Below are 21,377 nucleotides of genomic sequence, written 5' to 3' on the forward strand. Positions count from 1 at the left end.
GGGAGATGGGAATAGGAATTGACAAAGAGGAACATATACGGGCATGGGGGTAGGAACCCCTAAAAATCTGGGGGGGACAGCATTTTCCCCCATCATATCCCCACTTTCTCCCCATCTCTCACACTATCTACCCCCTCTCCCCCTTCTCACACTATCTACCCCCTTCCCTTCTCACACTATCTACCCTCTCCCTACCCCCCTCCTCACTAGCTACCCTCTCCCTCCCTGCGCGGGCCGCACTCATTTTTCACTGTGAGAAAATATGGCCTTTAATAAAATATGCAGATTAAAATAAAGTAAATGACATAAAACCTTTACTTTTCCTCTCACTGATTTCTGGGCCTAGAAAAGTTTGTGACTACAAATTCAGGACTCAGGATAATTAAAAATGAAATAGTTCTATTTATTCTAGGGATGCACAAAAATGAAAATTCTGGACCAAAACATTCACGGTTCACTTAGCCAAAACCGAAAATGACCCCCCACCTTTAAAAATAATAATAAAAACTCACATTTTTAATAAAAGTAGGTAACACACCACAATTGGACAAAAAAAATTAGCACTATGACTTGGCGTGATAGGAGTGTGATTGCTAACAGCAATCACACTCCTATCATACCCAGGCAGCCAGTACATGCTGGTAAAGGGTGGCTGTAAGTGATGTGCAGACCCCATATTGCTGGTAGCATCAGTACACAAGGGGGGGCAGCTAGCTAGGTTTCAGCATGTACTGGCTGACTTGGCATGATAGGAGTGTGATTGCTAACAGCTGCACAGAGGAAGCAGGATGTGATGTGATGTCACGTGAACTCTGCTGGGTTCCGCTTCCTCTGTGCAGTACAGAAGACCCTCCCACAGGTAAGTAGCAGGGCTCGAGGTGCGGACCGCGTAAGATCGGTTGCCCTGGCTGCCGATCTTACGCGGGCCGCACCTTGAGGTCTCGCGGGCCGCATTTGTGGCGTTTCTATTGGGGGGGTCCTACGGCCCTGGGGGGGATTTCTTCATTATCGGTCCCCCCCGCATGAGTTACTGGGGGGGATCTGTCCCCCCGGTTCCTACGCCCATGTATACAGCCACGTAGGGGATAAGTAAAAATAGTGCAAAGTATAGAAGGCAACTGAAATTGCCAGTTATCTAAAAAAGACAAACTGGAGAGAGGAATAAAGAAGATAAGTGGGTGGGTTTAAAAAATAACAAAGCTGACAAGGTGGTTGAATCATAACTTTTTAATTGACCCCATTATATCTGATGGACATGCTACCCAATTATTTCAATAAGCAGCTGCAGAGCATATTTGGCAGCATATATTTTCTCAAGCATCTATTTTCATGTTTTCAACATATACACATGTATGACAAGTGGTCACATACAGTGCTCCTTACAATGTACAAAAGAACATGGATCATGTACAGCTTGCATGGGTGTCCTGTCTGTCACTTGAAACATTTGGGAAATTATATATTCATCTAGCAAAAAGACCATGTTTTTTAAGACAGAAAAAAGTTATCTGGACTTTATTACAACAAACAGCTCAAACAGCAAGAAACTAAAAGCGAAGTGAAAGTGACTAAAATATTTATAGTGACTGGCAAATCCATATACCCTACTGTTCAAAAGTTTGGGATCACTTAGCTTTTTCATGGAAAAAAAGGACATTACATAATTGCAAAAGATTTTTCAAATGACCAATCATCCTTTTAAACTTGGGTTAAGGAACACAACGTGCTAATGGAACACAGAAGCGATGGCTGATGATGAAGGTACTTTGAAGATATTCCAGTAAAAATAGTCAATTACACCATTAACAATGTTTTTACTGTATTTCTGATCAATTTGATATTATTTCAATGGACAAAATTTGCTTTTCTTTAAAAAACAAGGACATTTTGATGTGACCCTGAAATTTAAAATGGTAGTGGATATACGCATCAGCACATTAAGTTTTTGAAGTTGTGATTAAGTCAGAGTATTTTGCATTTAAACTACTCTTTCCACTTGGTGGTTTGCCGGTGAACAAAAGAAACTCACAGGAGAACACTTTGCCAAATACACTTCAGAAGCTGTTGTAAAGAAAACATTCTCTGTTTCTGATCTGCAGGGGGTGGGAAAACTGTACAGGATAGCAAGCCATGTGTTGTAATGAAAACCGATACACTATTTAATAAAGAAAATATTTTACTATCCCATTTATACCTCTTCCACTTTTAAGGGCTTTATATGCATCTTGAAAACGGATATATGGTTAAGAGCCTAAAAATAATCAGACATGTTGAATTAAGTTAGCTCAGGCTAAGTGTTCAGTTGCTCAAGTTGGCAGGTGAGCAGAGCACCAACTTGACAAAATCAGTTCAACTCCTTAGGTGAAGGCCAGTTGATTTTAACAGACGAAACAAACAATGCAAAAACTAACTCTATCCCCAACATGACTGACAACCATTATGACTTGACTGACAGACTCGACCGTCGACTGATAGACTCAACTGTTAGCTTGCATGACCTACTTGATCAAGTTAATAGCGATCAATCTTCAATCATCTACACAGTCAATCAACTACACAGTAAATCAACCCAACAAAACTGTGGGTCTACACATTTTAGTTATCTTAGTCAAGTGTTGTCAAGTTACTTTGATTTGTCAGTTTAATTACCTGTGTAATTAATCAACACATAGTTTAAGTAACTGACATTGAAGAAATTAATCTGATCTATTTTTTTTTTCATTTATGGAAGTATAGTGCATTCTATTTTTCTCTGTTCTATATACATTTTATTTCTAATTTATTAACATATGTTTGTTCATCAGGATGTTCAAACCCTTAAGACTTTCAGGAGCAGGATATTGCCTTACAACTTGGGCACTACTGTAAGAGCAGTATTCTCATTGGTCATGTATACTCTGCTATTGGAACAGCTATGAAAGTCTTCACGTGCCAAGGTTAATGTTTAGAAGCATTGGCTTTGTCTCCAAATCCCTCTATCCCTACATCACTCAAAGTGTGAGACAAGGGGGGGGGCATTGTTTCAAGTCTGTTCAGGAAAAGAAAAACATTCTAAGTTCTTTTTATCTATCTGATTAGCAGAAGTAGCAGTGTTGCATCATATTTTCTTTTTTTGCATATTTTTGTTAAAAAAAACATCCTTTACGCCATATCTTATATCCCGAGGATAATCTGATCTGTTTATTTTTTGCCAATACTACATATTGATAATGCCCAGACATAGTAATTCAGACTCCATGACTGCTTCCAGCAATGACAACCTTATTGTCTGTCAAGTTGATGTGTGAAGATTCATGAACTCACCAGTTGCTGGCACATTTCAAATGTGAGTGAGAACAGTGTTCCAAGTCGCAAATTCCACCTTGCATTCCCAAGGGAAATTTGTTTATGCCGGCTATAGTCTAGTGCTATTGAGATATACATTGGAAGCCTCCTGTCGAGTTATGTCTAGTTGCTGTCACATTCAACTTGACTGCTGTTAAGTTTATCAGTTGAGTATGTGAAATTGACAGTTAAGTTGAGTTAAATGTCAGTCCTATTGATTTTAATTGAGTTCTGTGTTCTCCTGAGGAACTAATTTTGCTGAAGTGAAGACCCTTTTAAACTTGACTGATAGCTTCACTCATAATGACCTTGTGAATAGACTGATTTATCATAGCAATTCAGCAAGTCAGCAGTTGAGTTCATTTTATTAAATAGATGAGTTGCTAAATTTCAGCCTACTCAACTCTACTGCCAATTTGACCCAACTCAACCTGTTGTTAATACAGACCAGAGAAGTTAGACATAAACCACAATGTTATGCATGTTAGAGTTCAAATTCACTGTTTCTCACACCCATACAACACCTGTTGTTATGTCAAAGGGGTGGAGATTCCTAGACAAGAATCATCATGATCCTAAAAATAATATCTAGATTTTATTAATCAAAATAATATATGGTATATTATAATGTAAACAATACATTCATCCATACCGTTTTATTTGTAAGCAGAACAAAGGTAAGCCAAAGGTGATTTTTACTATTTTATAAACCAAATCTTGGACTCAAATGGTTAATATGCTATACCTCAATTGGGAATAGCTTAAAACATTCATTATTGTGTCTCTGAGGGAAAAAAAAACTTACTAAAAATACTAAAGGTCTGAAGAAAAGATCTCCATCTTACTTTATCAAAGGCTTTCTAATGTAGTTCCACGCATCTAGCATCTAGTTAAAACCATTACAGATTTTATTAAATCATACCGGTCAAGGACAAATCCTACTAGAATATCAATAATGGCATTGAGCATTTAACATATGAGTCCTAAATAAAATTACCGTGCAAAGCAAAGATCTTAACATCAGACAACATTTTTGAGGTCTTAAGTAAAACAGCTGCAACATCTGTTTTGGTATCACATCTTCCACCATAAAGCAACCAAATAAGGAATTAAACTTTGCCTAATATTCTTATACCATAGCAGAAACTCTACTGACCAGACTCGACTTCAGATGCATACTAACACAAAACAACTTGCATATTCACTAACATGAACACTACATGTGACTTTAAATTTTGTAAGTAACAAGTGAATCTAATAAAATATATTCATGCCTTCACATGAAACTCACAAAACACAACACTACCACACTCCACAACATAAATAGTAAAAAATATCTCTGCAGAGATCTATGCTAAACCTTACGTCACCATTAAAGCACCATTAAAAACCTTTTTAAAGTCATGGATGCCATGTTATGCCTCTCCCCATCCCACCGTCCCTGCCTTATGGGATGAAGGGGTAAGTGTTAAATAAAAAACTATAACAATACCGAATTTATAAAAATAACTTGCCCCTGTCTACCGTTGTACCTCTGTGTGCTTAGATGAGGTCAGTCTAAGCACTCCCAAGAATACTTCTCCTGTTCAAACCTAGTTACCACTCAACAATTGAATCCTTGCTACAAAGTAGATCCAACCAGGACACGTTCGTCATGATGGTCACATTTTCTACACTGGGGCAGGACACTTACCAGTTATCTTTGACATTTCTCCAAAACTACTGATCATATCTGGAAGACTTACTTCTTTGGTATACAACCTTCGGTATTTTTATTTTGCTACTACACCCCACCACACTCACCACCTTCACTAGTCCTATAGCTTCTGACTCCAACACTTACTTTAAACATAAACACAGACGTGAAATCTCTGCACACTTAATTTTCTGGGCGCACAATTTCCTTAATTCTCCTTCTTTACCTACCCTAAGTTAGCTCTCTACTCCCCAATTTTCTGCTTGCCCAACCACATGTCCCCATGATTATAGAGCTCTTGTTCATTTACTCATTTTCTCCAGTCTTAGCTGGTCTCTCACTCATTTGACCAATTATAACAGATCATTTATATTGCAGCTAGACTTATCTTCCTTACTCATTGCTCTATGAACACCTCTCCCCACCGTTAAAATATTCATTGGCTGCCTGTACATTGTAGGGTTCAAGGTAACATTCTCACTTACAAACTCCTGTTCCCCTATTTCCTTGTTCTCAGTTGTCTCTGCCCAGTTCCTCTGCTCATCTGATGACCTTAGCCTGTCCTTAGCCATAATCTCTACACCTCATGCTCCTATGAAAGACTTTATGAGGGCTGTCCTTTGACTTATCAGATTCTACCTCAGTTTCCAGTCCTTTAAGAAACCCTTCATGACTAAATCCTTCATGACCAAATTCTATTAACTGACAGACTAACTCCCTTCTGTCTGCTCACCTCTACCTTACCTTTCCTAGCCTTACTCCTCCTGACAGGTATTTGCAAACATACTCCTCAATCAGTCTGCATATCGATCAAGTAAAATTATTTATTAAATCAATATTTACACCAAGATAAAGTTGTGTGACTGGTCCATCTCAAACATTTGAACTTTCACCTCTTGTGCAATAGACTCTTATCAAATTGTTAGATTATGCACTACTTACTATATCCTCGCTTCCCTTTGTACAGAGCTAGTTTTATGTAGAAAAAACATAGTATACAAAGTTTCAGTAACATAACACAGTGTGAAATTAGTTTATAATCTGCACCACCACCCAGCACTAATCGCCTTAATGACTTGAATCACTTCCTCTTACAGTCAAATTAAAATATACAAAGAAACGTTGTACTTTAATATGAAAAAAGAAAAATGAGTGATGTTGATTCAGCTAAAATGAACAGAATATTTCCCAATTAATCTAAATCTTACTTATTTCAAGAAGACCTGCACCATAACACCATGAAAATGTTGTTGAGTTGATCTACAAAAAAAGAAGTAATAAGTGAAATTTGCAGCTTCATCCATTTTTACATGGAGGATTTGTAAAGGCTAACTCTCGAGGGCGTACAATTTAATATTGCTTCATGGTATAAATGTATTTGCATTCTAAAGACTGTGCAAAACGTGTAACATTTTACAAAGGAATTACATTTACTATGGTCTTGTTTGAAAAAGTAAGTTAAAAACACCTGTAGTTATGATTGAGTTAAGATCTGCGAACGAACCCATTTAATTGATGCAATGTAAAAAAAAAAGATACTGTCAAGAGAATGTCAAAAACTCAATGCTTGCACACCTAAAAATCTTATAAAGCATTTGTACTTTCATTTAAATATTAATATAAAAATACAATCGAAAATCCCTGGAAAGAAGGAACTTGGATGGTAAGATAGTAAGACTGTGGGTAAGAATGGGTATACTTTCTTTCTTCCCGTGCACCACGTTGCCCTCTTGGGGGGGCTGTTTGAGGTCTATATAAAGTTGGAGCAAAAAGGGGATGCTTCCTTTCCCTTCTGTCTTCCCGATGATTATGCTGCATATTTGGTGGTGCAGTTGTTTTTATTAGCTGTTACAGTGCATGAGTATGCCATCAGTATGCCCTCAGTAATATGGCTTTACTTGTGGTTCATGGGGCTTACAAGGCAGAGGTGCTGGCTATTCCTTTGCCCGTGAACTTGGGTGATGGAATGCCTTGCGTCTGTTCACTGTGCTTGGTAGGACAATAGCAGTGGGTACAGCATAAAGTGTGGATAATGTCTATCCCAGCCATGATGTTTTAATGAGTACATGCTTAATGGTTAATTTGAGTATGGCTATGACATTTGCAGAGGAATAATTTGAAAGTGAGCTAAATGAAAAACAAGTTGAACAGTTGAGAAAATGCTTGAATTATGCTAACATGAATCCTTAAGTATTGTAAGTCTCTCATAAGGGTCACAGTGGGCAGACATGAAAGACACTTTCCTATATCCATTTATTAACCACAGCTGAAGTAAATTGATGTAGTTTCAGTGTCTTTATTTCCTAACCCAAGGTTGGTCAGAACTGATGATATCACAGTCGTGTAAACATCTCCTTATAGTTTTCAAGTAAACCAGAGACTATTATTAATTAAGAGGCATAAAGCAACTTTATAGAATCCTTATGGATTATACAGGCATAAATGCAGAAGGCAACTTTGTGTTCAAAGTTGTATGGGAGGAATGTAAATTATTATTTTTACCCAACTGTAGTCAGTCTGGATAAGCAGCATCTGACCTTTGTTAATTTTGCTGTTCCCAATGATTAATATTGTCCTTGGTTTAAAATGAGAAGAAATCACCATCTGCAAAAACAAAATTCTATGTTTCTATTTTGTGAAGGTCAAATCTGGACTTTCCAGCTGACCCTAGGTCTGATATAATCACAGTCTTGCTTTTCCCATGGGTGTCACACGACTCTGCTGCATTCATGTCTCTCTGGGTTGGTCCAAAATTCTTCACAAAAGGACTCGTCCGAGTCAGACCAGCCCTTTGTAAAGACTTTTGGACTGACCGGGTGGCATTAGCCCCCTGCCCCCTAAGCCAGCTTTCTTTAATATATTGTTAGTGCAGCAATATATTATCTAGTAATATCATTTTATGTAATCTCATCACATGACACTGCTAAAAAGAGACATCGCAGAAAAAAAAAGTAGAAGAAACACAGCCAAATTTCTTAAAAATTATTAAGCAGTATAAATTAAACTGCCAAAAGGCAATCCAAGGCCAGTAGTAAAAAAACAGATGACCAACAATGAAGAAAATCATAGCAACAACACCAACTAGAGTCACGAAACAATGCTTCAGCACTGGGAGTTAAGAGCAACAAGGTATTGATAGCCTACTTACTAAATCAGTGGCCACAGGTGAGAGTGAAGGGAGACAGGCATCCCGATGATAATCAACCTCGTGGTGGTGACATGGGGCAGGTGTACAACCTCCCACAATCAACTTGCTAGTTCAAATCCTGCAATTCCTGGTGTGGGATTGTTTTTGAAGCAGACCTCATAAGAGACCTCTTTTATGCAATACTTCACAAGCAGTTACATTTGAAGTCACTTGATGAAATGCGTAGGGTTATATATTATGTTTTATCATTTTAACCCATTTGACCGCTATTGGTGTGTTGATTGTGCCGCTGCTTATCCGCTATATGAAAAAAGGACACTGTTCTTTCCATATCTGGAAGCTGATTCCAAGTGGGACAAATAACCATAGTTCAGCGGGCGGTGAGAATGCTTACCTTTTGCTTACATTTTTTACACGGGAGCATTTTTTTTTTTCATATAGGCTTATTTTTATATATTTTATCTGTCATTGGGAGTACTAAGCAATGTATACATTTTGCAGACAAACTATTACATAATAGTAAAGATCCTGTGATATAATATCTGAAACCAAAACTTTCACCCTAAATATACAGTATAAACAATATACCGCATGTGTGCTGGCATCCTATTGCAAGACATTGGCAACAAAACAATACAAACACAATGATAAATTTGTCACTTAACACATTTGAATTGTCTGTGTAATACCGTAGTAAAGGGCCTCAAGACGTGAAGTGCCTTACAAAATATTTAGAAGAAAAGTCATCAAAGGACATAATCCAGCACAAAGCAAAAGGTCTCCGGGTTATCACATTTCAGTATGATTGTAAACCTCTGTTTTATTACTTTGGCATTTGTTGATTTGTTATAATATTCTTTTTTTTCACCTGCAGGGAAAGATTGGTGCTTTCAGTCATATTATTAATGCTTTGTTGTGACTATTCAAAGTAAAGACTGCAATAAGACTGTCAAATTCCTGTGGGACTGAGTTTCAACTAAAAAAGACTTTGAATCAAAGTCAGCCTCACGCTGGCTGCCGACAGAGACTTCCATTTCTCGAACTCTGGGATCGCTTTAGATAGAACGGGAGCTTTTAGCTAACGCGTTCTACTCTGACCAATCGAAAGTGAATACAGAAACTTACCAATTCTTACAGCCGAGTAATTACTTGTAACAAGTGTGTCTAATGGTGTTATTTTTTTGGCTTATGTTTTAACTAGATATCATTAGTGTTACTCTGATAATGTGATCTGCTGGGTTACTAACCCACACAGCAAGGACAGCAATGTTCAACGTGAACTGTCCTCTCCAACATATATTTGTAGAAATAGACTGCATAGAAGGAACCACAGGAAGTATGTGCGGAACGGCAAGTAAAACAAACAACAAAGGCCTCTGGCGGTGGCCCTAAATATTTAAATAACAGCAGCCCTCCGCTAGCAAACTTAATATGCAATAATATGAGTTGGCCCTTCATAATGTAAATCCCAGATAATCCCACATTTTAAGCTAGGTATTATGATCGCTCAACTCTGCCTTTCCGGTGTGGATACTGTTAATTTACCATTCCATATCTGGCCCTGCATTTACATTATGCGTTATGTGTATATGTGCCAACTGGTACACAGTGATCTATTCACCTAGCGACAATATTCAACCCACTTTTTTTGTTCTCACTATATTTAGTTTCTTTATCCTTATGCTTTCTACTATGCATCTCCTGATTCTGTCCATTTACTGTTGCTGATCTTTGGACCTCAGTTCTTAAGTGCCAGGCTGTAGGAGCTGACCACGGCTATCTGCTTGGATTCTGCCTGCCCTAATGACCTGGACCTGCGGAAGACTCCTGGTTTAACCTTTGGTGGTGAGCACCTGGCTTTCATGAGACGTTACCTGCCCAGTTTAACCATTTGATGCACCACAGTCCCAAAAGCCATTTCTAGCAAACTGCTATTTTAAAGACACAGGTACCTATGCACACATGAACAGTGTTGCATTTTGGGGCAGTAGGATGTCCCTAGTACATATAATACCATAATAAACCACACAACTAGTTTTATAAAATGAACCTTAATGATCTTTACTTTTAAAGAAATATTGCTATCAACAAAAGTAAAATAAACATTTAAAGATTACATCAGCTATGCTAATTCAGTTAACTTTGCTTCTTTAATTGGTAGCATATTTTGTGTATGTATCCTTAACTGCCTTGTGGGATACAATATACTACAGTATATAGTAAAAGAGAATGAGTATAAAGGGTGATAAAGTAATACTGCCTTGAAACAGATACATGTCAAATATGTGACAAGGCAGGATAATGAAAAAAAGAGAACAATGCTAAAAACAGATACTTCAGCTGATAATAACATCAGTACATATTGATGTTGCCAGCTCTGATACATCCGGCCTACCAATTACACTTGACAGTTTCATTATGTTTGTACTATACCCTGATAAAGAAGGTTGAAATGACCTAATCCTTTTCATCCCATTTTTCTCTTTAAGTTATTGTTACATATTTACTTCCAGCAGAGAAAAACAAAGTGCAGTAAGATACAATGTTCTAAGATATATCTATCTGATTAAAGCTAATATGAAAAAAACCCCAACTATATATATAAACCCTACCATTCAAAAGTTTAGCGACACTTAGCTGTTTTTACGAAAAACAAGGAAATGTCTAGCTGTGCTAGAGTAATTGCAAAAGTGTTTTCTAATGATCAATTAGCCTTTTAAACTTAAACTTGGATTAACGAACACAACATGCCATTGGAACACAAGAGTGATGGTGGCTGATAAAGGGCCTTCTGTACGCCTAGGAAGATATGCCATTAAAAATCAGCTGTTTCCAGCTACAATAGTCATTTAAAACATTAACGAAGTCTACACTGTATTTCTGATCCATTTAATGTTGACAAAATGTGCGGTTCTTTCAAAAACAAAGAAATGTCTAAGTGACCCCAAAAGTTTGAACGTTAGTGTATATTTTTGCATTTACAATGTTTTGCAACAACCATTGGCGATGTAAAGCATAAACTATTAACCCCTTAATGACAAAGCCCGTACAGGTAAAGGCTCAAAATGCTTTTTCAATGGGTCCTTAAGGTGTTAAGAATAAGCCATGGAAAGAGTAAATTCCCAGGAAAAGCATCATGACTGGGGAAGGATAGGGGACAAAAGTGTAGATTTAAGGGGTTAAAGTAGAGGACTCCAGGACAGAAGTTGATTAGATAACGCTAGTTGTACCACATTTAGATTCAGATTTCATTTTCCTTAATATAACATTTTAAACTAAATATCTCGGAAACAATTTGTTTGATTGACAATTTAAAAGGATAAACTATGGGAGCTGAGTTATGTTAAAAGTTGCATCAGCAACAATCCCCATTAAAATGAAGGATGAAATCATATTGATTTCAGTTTGTAGACCTATAGGATGTGTCCAGTGTATGGAAGAGGCAATGTACGATGTGATTTCTCTAAAGTTACTGTGTCACCTAGTTATGACAAAAACAACAACTGAGCTTTTTTAAAGAGTTACTTCAAGTTTTAAGAAGAAGTTTGAAATATGAAGAGTTTCTTAAAAGGTTGCTTTGGCAACAAAACCTTTCAATCTATAAGTGTTCTTTCATAGCATCACATGCTAGAATTAGGAATGCCCTGAAACAAAAAATATTAATTACACAAAATCTGACATGATTAAAACAATTTCTAGATGTGGGTTTGGAACCTCAAAAAGTAAAAAAAAAGTTTTTGTTGGAAAAAAACATGGTTTAAATAATTCTGGTAGCATATTTATAAAGATTAATGAATCTTTTACTATTTGGTACCCCAATTAGACTTCAAAAAAATGAGATTTTGTGGTAAACCAAAACTAAACATTTGGTGGCCCAGGTCATATGGAAAACAAATATCAGGAAAATGTTAAAGACCATAGAAAATCAGGAGGGAGAAAATGATAAAAAAAAAAAAGTAGGACCTAAGCAGGTGTGTTGGTGGTAGTAGTGTTTGGTTAAAAAGTGAGTGAGAACCCAAATATAAAGTAAAAACTAGAAAACTAAAAAGCACATTCATCTGTAAAGATGTGCCCTTAGCTGTATTTAAAGCTGTATTTAAAGCTCAAATAGCCAAGTGTGAAGAAAGCTTTGTAGAGTATTTCAATAAATCTAGTGTTTTGTCGATAAAAACATCTGTTTCACTGCAGGATTATCTTTCCATCACATAACTGAAAATTCCGGGGCTGTATAAAAGCACCCGCCAAGGTCATCGAGAAAACATAATCAATGTCCATACCTACTGTTTCGAACAGCAATCAATTCAGTGGAATGGGCCGCTTATTCAACCATAAATACTCAATCATTCCATTTCTAAAGCCGAGTACAATTAGCAAAGGGGCCCTCCTATTTTCTTTGTTATGAGCTAAACTGTTCACGGTAAAGAAAGACGATGAAATTATATTTATTGTAAAGTATTTTCATCATATAAATAAACACACCTTTTGAGTTTGTACACCATGTCGAACTTAAGTACAGAACAAATTAAAGGGATCTGTTGTAACAGAATGAACTCTCATGGAAAGGTTTCTGTAAATTTTTTATCTTTTTTCTTTTAAAAGAAATAATAATAATAATAATCAGGAGCTGTCTGGAGAAATGTCTTGCTTGTAAATAAAATAAAACCTCATTTAAGGCAAAACCCAACGGTATAGGGACTATAAATCTAAATATTAGAGAGTGTTGAAAGAATGCTATATAGATCTCCCTGTATATTGTCAGCTTTCTCTTTCGTATCAAGTGCCATTTAAAGAAATAAACATGTTTGAAAAGGTCACTTTAAAAGAATGAAATAAAAAATGCATGCAGTGAACAGCAAGGATGCATTCTACCTCTAGCACATTCTATTTTCCCAAGCCTATCACAATATAAAAAGCTATTGCTGAAAAAGTCTTCTATGTTCTTACCCTGGAGATTCTAGACTACTTCACACAATAGCCTATCACGTGCTTATTTTTAAGCTTTGCCCATAATGTATATTGTACTGTTCATTCAATATTTGTATTTCATGTAGGTATTTTATGGCAAATTTTGTGGAAACAATAACCTTTCCAATATGCAAAGGACACCGGTTCCATGATATCTACAATCTCAGTATGCTTATTAAGCCCCTTAGGACTTGGGTTTTACATACCCTAAAGAGCAGATGGTTTTTTTTTGTCATAGTTACCATATGTTCATTTAACCATTATTTCCCTTTACAATAAGTATAATAATTATTAGTGCTCATATGTAAAAAAAACTATACTAAAAAAACCATTTTTTTTAACTTAGTTTAAGATTTCTTCTATACAGTAGGTGCCACTGCTGAACAATGACCCAATTTATGTTTGGTAACATTCCCTGATTTCAGTAATACCCCACCCACATACATTTTTATGTTCTAGATGGTCACATCCATCCTGTACATATTAACCTATACTGGATTTATTTTTTAATACTACCGGTTTTAGGGATTTGGGGATATTTTTCACATGTGTATATATATATATATAGATATATATATATATATATGTATATATATATATATATATCTATATATATATATATACGTTGTCAAAAAATAGAGTATTGCAGAGTATGCGGTGATACCTTTTTTATTGGACTAACATAATATTAAAAAGACAAGCTTTCGAGAGTTATCCTCCCTTCATCAGGTCTGAAGCAATACTAATGATTAGTATTGCTTCAGACCTGATGAAGGGAGGATAACTCTCGAAAGCTTGTCTTTTTAATATTATGTTAGTCCAATAAAAAAGGTATCACCGCATACTCTGCAATACTCTATTTTTTGACATCGTGTCTACTGGACTAATACGGCTTCACCCTTTTACATATATATATATATATATATATATATATATACATACAACTTTTTTTACTTGCAAATATATTGCCATGAGGTATGTCCAATCACATATAACCATGTAAGCAGATAAATGAGGTGATTCATATACTGTTGGTTTATGGGCACCCCTCAGAGGATGTTGGGAAGGGTCAGGCATTGCTTGTTTTTCATATGGCGCTTCTCCAAGTATTTTTCCAAAGCCACTACAACCCTAGAGCCAGCCCTGGTTTTGAGATATGGGATTGGCCTCATAGGTCACCTTGGTCAACAACATATCTTGTACATGGTTGGCACTGAAACCGATAATGCATATTCTGAGGTTACCAGAAGCTTAATCAATTCCCATGCTGACCTTTCTTAAAGCATTATGAGTAGGCTGTTCTCTAAAGTCCTTGCTCTATACCTAATAACTGGCTCCATATATGTTAATGTCCATTTGATGTGCAATCATGCAGCCCATAATAATTATAATACTATATTACAACACAATAATACTGAATTTCATGGCCTTTAAAGAGTCCCAGTTCCACCAATTATTTTCTTGGCAGCTGGTATAAACCATATCTGCCTATTGTGGTAAACTCATGGCTCCACCTACACAAGTTAACTTGATATTAACAAATAGTAATTAAAATTATTGCTTAAGAAGTAAAATCAAATGAAAACCCAACTGGAGGGAATCGTTTTCAAATGAATAAAACAGTGAATAAAATGCAATCAATTGGTGTTATTTGTTTAACATGTTACATTAAACAACGCTGCAAAAAAAAGAAAGGTAAAACAGGTTGTCTTTCTTTTTGTTTTTTTCACATCTGACAATTTTGTCACTGCTGTACAAGTTAGTGCTATCTCATATCTGTCAGATTACTGGTAATCAACACAAAGACACGCAAAGAAAGTGATAAACACTGACAATTTCTTTGCACATCTGTTTGTTTTAGTCTCACATCCCTTTTCTTTTTTTCTCCAAATCTATTCTTCATTTCTCTCCCTATCAGCATCTTAATTCACATTTCTCTTTATCCACATTTCTCTCTCCCCAAGACACTTTCTCCCATTACTTTTTCGCTAGTCTCTTAATTCCCATCTCACTCCTTCATATTATCTCCTCCAGTTCTCTCTCTAAAGCATTTTACTCCACTCTCTGTTTTTAACCTACCTAGTGCACCTATGAAGGCATACTGCTATAGGCATTGACATATTGTGGTAAAGGACACAGTGAATTCATTTGGGAAGATCTTCACATCTATCCATTCAGCCTATAACTGGACCAGATAGGTTCACAGTTTACCAGAAAATCTCATGGGTGGCCTGGAACAAACTGTTTATTTGGCCTCAAAACTGCCATAGGTATGAAAATAAATCTAAATAACACTGTTAAGCATCAGATCTTTTATCGCTTATCAGACACCACTAAACAGTCACTGCTTTCCTCTGACAGTGCCTTTGGCTTTTGATTTCAAATTCAAGGCTTCCGTCTATCACCTAAGTCCCCTGTGAAAGTTTAAAGAAAGTACTGCCCAATGAAACAGGGGAGCAACCAATCATTAGCCTCGCTTCATAAAGAAAAAATATTATTGTGATTGAGAGGTAAAGGGAGCCGCCATGGATGAGATATATGGTCGACAAGGGTCTGCTTTGACAAATACATATCTCATATATGTTTGGCACTAAAAAGGTCTAGAGATTAGACAAGACATATATTACAGAGATGTAGGTGTGGTTTATTAAAAAAGAGTAAGAACACATACACAGATATGGATTGTCTTTAACCCCTTAATGACAAAGCCCATACATGTATGGGCTCAAAATGCATTGTTTTCAATGGGTTTAGGGACCGCCCATTGTCCTTAAGGGGTTAAGCATTTAGTGTATGGATTCTTGGTTATATAGGCCTAATATAACTTTTAAAAAGGCACAGAACAAAGCCTGTGATATCCTGCTGGCATAATGCTTCTACAAGGGAGAGAAGAAGTTACCAACTATGATGCCCACTGTGCCTTAAGATGTTGACGCTGATTTTGTAGACTGATGAGGGCAAAACCTTTTTTCTATTGCTGGCCTCTAGGATTTTAAACCACAAATTTACCATAAGATAGGGGAATCATTAAAATGTGTTCGATTTAAATTGCAGATAAATAATTCTTTCTAAACAAACTCCTTTTTATTTTCCTACACCAGAAATAGGGCATGTTGGTCCCTATCGTAACCGCATGTTTCATATCCAAATCAATATTGATCCCTGATATACCGAATACCAACATAAAACCTCCCTTTCAACTAAAGAGGCAAGTATTTGATCTTCTCCATTTTTCTTAGCACAAAGCGTAGAAAAAGTCAATAACAGAACATTTTATTTCAAACGCTTTCTCATTTTCAGTACCAAATGAGAAAATCTACACTCCAAGCTTAATAGGTTTACCGTAAATATTTCTTTCTTTCTTTCCAGAAATCGCCATTTAATCTACCCTATATCTTTTTTTTCCCAATCTCTGTCTTTTGACATGATTTTAGCATGATTTTAGGGTTCTTTCAGGGAAATTTGACCAACAAACCTGCAGGGAAATTTGAAGAAGTAGGGGATCAATGTGTGACAATTATAAGGAGGGATGTGTAGTAAATGAAGAATCTGAAGTAATAGACTGCCTTTATAGACTTCCGATATATGGCATCATCCAATTAACTGGGGACACTGGTACATGGGAGATATGGCTTCCCATAGGGCAGTATTTAATCTTGTGGAAAGCCTTACCAGAGGAGAGGAAGCTGTTATAGCTGAAAAGAGGGGGCCAGCTACGTATTAATGCCTGTCAGTATAATGGTCAGGTGTCCCAATAATTTTGTCGACATGGTGTGCGTGTATATCAATATAATAAACCACATAAGTATTATATAAGTGTGTACATTCTTATAGCATGGCGCTGTGTGTCCTGATGAGTCCTTATAGCTTGTAGTTTGTATAGTTTTGCTGTGCCATATGATTTAATGTTTCATTTAACTTCTTTTCTTAGATCGTATTCATACTGATGCGATCTGATGAATATACAGCAAGACGCTTTTCCCTGCAAACCCATGCAATTATCATTCCTGTCTCAAATCTTTGTTAAAGATCAAATAGGGACAGGCAATCTGCAAGTATACTTCTAAAGTAAGCGGAGAGGAGAAAATGAGATGGGTACTTCAGTGTGGCAAGCTTGATCATCAAGTACAGCAGACATGGAAGTGTTATAACATTTATTAGAAGAACCAGCTCCTAACTTTTTAGATGCTATGCAAGTATATCCAATTAGCTCTACTCTTCCCTTTGATTGGGTTGTTTGAGCTGTTCTCTGTTAAGCTGTAGAACGCAAAGACCTGCTTATTCTGTCACCAGGTCTACTCTTCACATTAGCATCACTTTTAGGCACTTATATAGTCAATTATAAATAGAAAAATCCTACCAACATACAATAAACCAACTGAATACAAAGATGTGTAAGAAATAGGGAACATATTTAGGTGGGGCTGGATAATGCAAAGGTGAAAGTGAAAATTAACCCCCACGTCATTTATGCACATGACATATATGTATGAAGGCTGGTAACTTTAATTACACATATTGCAAGCACAATTTGCGAAATAACATGAAATATCAGCCAGGTATGTGCCCCCCCCCTGGAAGTATCATATGAGCATACCTGGGAACTTGTGGGCTCCGGTTACCCGAAGCTTACCCTTGCGAGACGCGGCCAGGACTGGCCGCTGATGTCAGTGAGCGTTCCCGCCAGTGTCGTGGGAAACATCCCCATTTAAAGAAGAACTGAGTGGGTAGTGAGGCGTCTCAGGAGTGTCCCTTTTCACCTTTATGACAAATTCTGTCCGAATCAATTAATAATGTCAGCAACTTAAATTGAGGAGAGAGAACTTAATGGGAAGGAGTAATCAGGCTGATCCCAAGAACAGGAAGTTAAGATGGCTCTCATTATTTACAGCTAGGTGGTTTATTATAAATATATTTCTTTTTTTAATCTGTAAACACCATTACATAGTTTTATTTACTGTTGTCAACTAGAAAAATGTTGAATTTGGTAAATGCTACTGATTCACTTTAAGTGTAAGTTTTATTAAAGTTGCGCAAATGTAACTAATCCCTATATTTATAAGCATACATTATAGTGTTTGCAAAGTGAACACAGACAAATGTATACATTTTCCACAAACATGTTACTTGCCGCAATGTGTATCTGCATCTTTTGTTTCCATCATTATGTCACCAGCCCAGTGGCACTCAATCTTTGCCTTAGCTGCAACTTTCTTCCATTCAAAGTAATGTGACATGGAACAATCACCTATAGCCTATATAATAGAAGGCCCTGTGTACTCTCATATTTGTTTTTTTTAATTATTTTTTATATATTTGTTATATGTGCAGGCGGTGGGAAAGACATGTGACAATTCCAACTGAAACACACAAAATTCTAAGTTTCATAAACCTGTATGTCCTCCCAAACGACTTGCACTTTGGTGTATAGGCGTGTTGTTTCACAAATGTTGCCAGTTAACCCTAAACTGAACTAACCACCTGGCTTCTTAGTGAATAGACCCATCTATCTTCCTTCTTGGGTAGTGGGGCTGTGAGTTGCTGTGTGGATCTGGAGACCTTTTGGCACAGGCAATGGCTGCCATATGCTTAGGTGTATAACATGTTAATAATTAAGAAAGTGTCTCCCCGTATGCCCAATATAAGCATTCTTTAAAAGAGCATATTCCTCTCTCTGCATATCTTCCATCGCCTCCTAAGCTGTATCTCAATGACAGCCCAGGAATTGTTTGACAATGTTTTCCTTACCAGTTTGACAGATAGCACTAAAAACAATAAGACATTACTGTTTTTTTATCAGCCATATCGCCATCTTCACATATAAGTTTCTCTATTTTCCTCTACTGCCTCTGGGACAACATAAGACACAATATAGGTTTCCAGAGCTACAATGTGTTCTTAAAACACTGTGCTCGCTGCCTGGGAATTGTTTAAGCTGACACAGAGAAAAAAAAAATTGTGGAGCTTACAGCACCGAAGACTACCTATTGTTTCTGGTCTGGAAGATATACAAGATGAAGCTATATTTGTACCTCTCTTATATTCATGCTTCATTGAGCCACTCCAGTTTTTCACTTAATACAGCAGCAAAATAGAAATTGAAAGGAATGAAATTGAGATTCAAAGGTTAATAAAGCCCTTGGCAGGCAAAATAAAAAGCCAACAGACAAGAGATGTGTTTCAAAAGGAAAGTGAAAGGACCCCCTTCATTCCTGCATTTTTTTACATCCGTCTGTACAAAAGACAAAAGCTCAAAATGAAGGTCCAACAACAGAGCTTACATAGGAATTGGAATTTAATTTTGACTTTCCTAGCATTGATAAGGATATATTTTTTTATATATATATTATTTATTCTCGCCGTTGTTTTTTTTTTGTAGTATGTTCATAGTTTGTTCTGCAGTTTGTTTTAGATGATGATAGAAGCACCCTGCAGCAATAACCTCAACATTCTGTAGATGAAATACTATTCTAGAGAACTTCACTTTAGTTGTTCCATTCAGTATCAAAAACAGCCCGTATTACTTACAAAAACATAAAAAATATTGTTTTTAATTTGGTAGTAGAAGCTGAGAGTAGTATTTATAATCACGTATAGTGTTAGAACAATAAGAAGGTGACCTAAGCTTATCCTATAAACCCATTTTAACTGTTTACAGAAATAATCTGTGATCTTTTTTAGGATCTGCATAAAATATTGGTAAAACAGTTCTTAAAATATTTAATAATGTGTTTTTTTTTCAGGCACCTACACTGCATAGAGAAGTGAATAACATTTAAAGAGGCTTACGTGACCTAAGGAAATTTAGAAAATGTACTGAACGCTGTAATGAGGTGTTTTGTGTGCAAGAGCTGATAAAAAGAAAAAAAAAGAAGAAAGCAATGAAGGTGATAGAGCAGTCTGTATCTGTCGCAAGGGTTTAGGTGTAAAATTATAGGGAGAACTATAGCAAGATAAATAGGTTGTAGTATGTTGTTGTTATTGCAGCCCTCTAGAATACAGTAAGATGCTTTGGTTCCCTTTGAAAACTACATAGGTACTTGGCCGTGATAGATTTTACTTTTTATGTCTAGGCCTCTGAAATTCTATTAGAAATATTACTAATAAATTGCTTGTAGAATTCCTAGGGCCATAAAAAAAAGCAAAAGCAAAGATACATGGGGAACAAAAGTGCCTTTGAAAAAACAAGGCAGTCAAAAGATGTTCTTAAACTTGTGGGTTTTATTTTCTGTAGTAGTGGGTAGTAAATGAGTAGAATAAAAAAAATAATAATAATAAGGTATGGGCAACCTAGTTGGCATATTAAATATACCTGAATATATTACCATTTATATTTATAAAAATATTTGTCTGGTTTTGGAACCACAGCGCATGGAGTTGCAGTATCACATCTGCTACAGAAGCAGCTATACAAGTTAATTCAATTTATACATATCATAGTCATGTAGATCATTTAAAATTAACCCCGACTGTATTGATCACCCCATCCCAAATTCAGGAAATTCTCAATTAGACAGCTGGTGGTACAGGGGTTGGCAAGGTGTCTGTCATCACAATGTTTGTTGTTACCCTGCCCTGTTGTCACTCTGTCATGTTGTCAAGAATCTCCCCAACCATCCTTGCTCCCCCATCGGCAGGTAGTTCCACCGGGGTTGAAAGAAAAAGAAAGGAGCGTGAGAAAGGAGATGGAGAGAGAGAGATGAGGAGAAATGAGAAAAATGGATGGCTTTCTATGTTAGAGCAAGTGTGTCTGTATGGGCAAGTGTGTGCTAACATGTTTGTGTGTAAGGCAAGCATGAGTACGTGTGTGTGTGTGGGTACACATGTGTAAGGACAAGTGTATATGTGTATACTTTGACAGTCTATGCATAACTATTTTTTGCCTAAAGAGTGATTAGTTTAATTTCTAACACATTTTTAATCCAGGGGAACTATTTTAGCATTGTTTTAAATTACTTGAGGCCAGGCTTTTAGGCTTGCAATGTATTTGGAAATGTTAGTTTTATGTATTTTTTTATTAAACTTCATTAAAAGTGTTCTCATAAAAAATTACATCAGGTTCAGTCGATTTATTTATTTATTTCGTATGAAGGCTCGTTCCATGTTTTAGAGGAGGTTTAAATGTGCTTCTTGGCACTGCATGGAGGAATGCGGGGACCTAGTTATTAACTTTTTGATAAAGAACCCCGATGATACGGCACTGTGGCTTCACGATATAAGGAATTCTAGATCTGGGATTTCACT

This window comes from Sceloporus occidentalis, unplaced genomic scaffold, assembly GCF_023333645.1.
Source record: "Sceloporus occidentalis isolate IW3139 unplaced genomic scaffold, rSceOcc1.0.p SCAF_80, whole genome shotgun sequence".
Classification (NCBI taxonomy): Eukaryota; Metazoa; Chordata; class Lepidosauria; order Squamata; family Phrynosomatidae; genus Sceloporus; species Sceloporus occidentalis.